Here is a 1,490-nt window from a genome sequence, read left to right as displayed (position 1 = left end):
TATTATAAAAAATAATAATAATACAAAAAAATTAGCTGGAGGGGGAGGGTGGGCAGAAAAAAAAAAAACTAGCCAGGCGTGGTGGCTACTTGGGAGGCTGAGGCAGGGGAATTGCTTGAACCCGGGAGGCGGAGGTTGCAGTGAGCTGAGATCATGATAACTGCTGACTGCAGCCTCAGCCTCCTGGGTTCAAGGGACCCTCCCATTTCACCCTCCTGAGTAGCTGGGACTACAGGTGCCATCACACCTGGCCAACTTTTCAATCGTTTGTAGAGACAGAGTCCCACTGTGTGTCCAGGCTGGTCTTGAACACCTGGACTCAAACAATCCTCCCACCTCAGCCTCCAAAAGCACAGGGATTACAGGCATGCACCATCATGCCTGGTTACTTTTTTGTATTTTGGTAGAGACAGGGTCTCGTCATGTTGCCCAGGCCTCGAACTCCTGACCTCAAGTGATCCTCCTGCCTTGGCTCCCCAGAGCGCTGGGATCACAGGCGTGAACTATCCTACCTGGCCCTAGTTGTTTTGTCCAGAAGCCAGATTATGGAATCTAAATGGGTCATCCAGTGGCTAGCCAAATCCAAACAGGTACAAGTCCAAAAGCTGAGCTCATTGCTGACAGCAGAATCTCTCCCAGAGAATCGGCCGTGAGCCATTCCAGAGGCAGTGGGTGGGCAACTGCCTAGGGTTATATTCAGTCCTCACGGCCATGGGACGGGGATGTATCCTGATTGTTTAAAAGTCCTGATGGGAGGCAGAGGTTGCGGTGAGCCGAGATCGGGCCATTGCACTCCAGCCTGGGCAATAAGAGCGAAACTCCATCTCAAAAAAAAAAAAAAAAAAAAAGTCCTGATGGATGGCCGGGCACAGTGGCTCACACCTGTAATGCCAGCACTTTGGGAGGCCAAGACAGGCAGACCACCTGAGGTCAGGAGTTTGAGACCAGCCTGACCAATATGGTGAAACCTAAAATACAAAAAATTTAACTACTAAAAATACAAAAAAATTAACTGGGTGTGGTGGTGCATGCCTGTAATCCCAGCTATTCGGGAGGCTGAGACATTGCTAGGACCCAGGAAGTGGAAGTCGCAGTGAGCTGAGATTATGCCACTGCACTCCAGCCTGGGTGACAGAGCAAGAGTCCATCTGAAAAAAAAACAAAACAAATAAACTCCTGATGGAATTCAGATGCAGAGATGAAGGAGGTAGAACTTGGCATGGTAATGTGGCTGCCTTGGGCTTTCTTGACCTGATGTCTTTGGCTATTTGCTCAATCTGATTGTCTTTAATTGAGTTTCTTAGTCATTGAACAGCTTTGTGGGTCCTTTGAGTATTTCCAAATTGTGTGGCAATGTCGTTTTTCACTATAAATGAATCAACTGGCCTTCTGTGTGTGTTTTGAAAAATTACAGGGCCGGGCGCGGTGGCTCAAGCCTGTAATCCCAGCACTTTGGGAGGCCGAGGCGGGTGGATCACGAGGTCAAGAGA

This window comes from Cebus imitator, unplaced genomic scaffold (assembly GCF_001604975.1).
Source record: "Cebus imitator isolate Cc_AM_T3 unplaced genomic scaffold, Cebus_imitator-1.0 Scaffold19, whole genome shotgun sequence".
Lineage (NCBI taxonomy): Eukaryota > Metazoa > Chordata > Mammalia > Primates > Cebidae > Cebus > Cebus imitator.
This window is presented reverse-complemented; position numbering follows the sequence as displayed.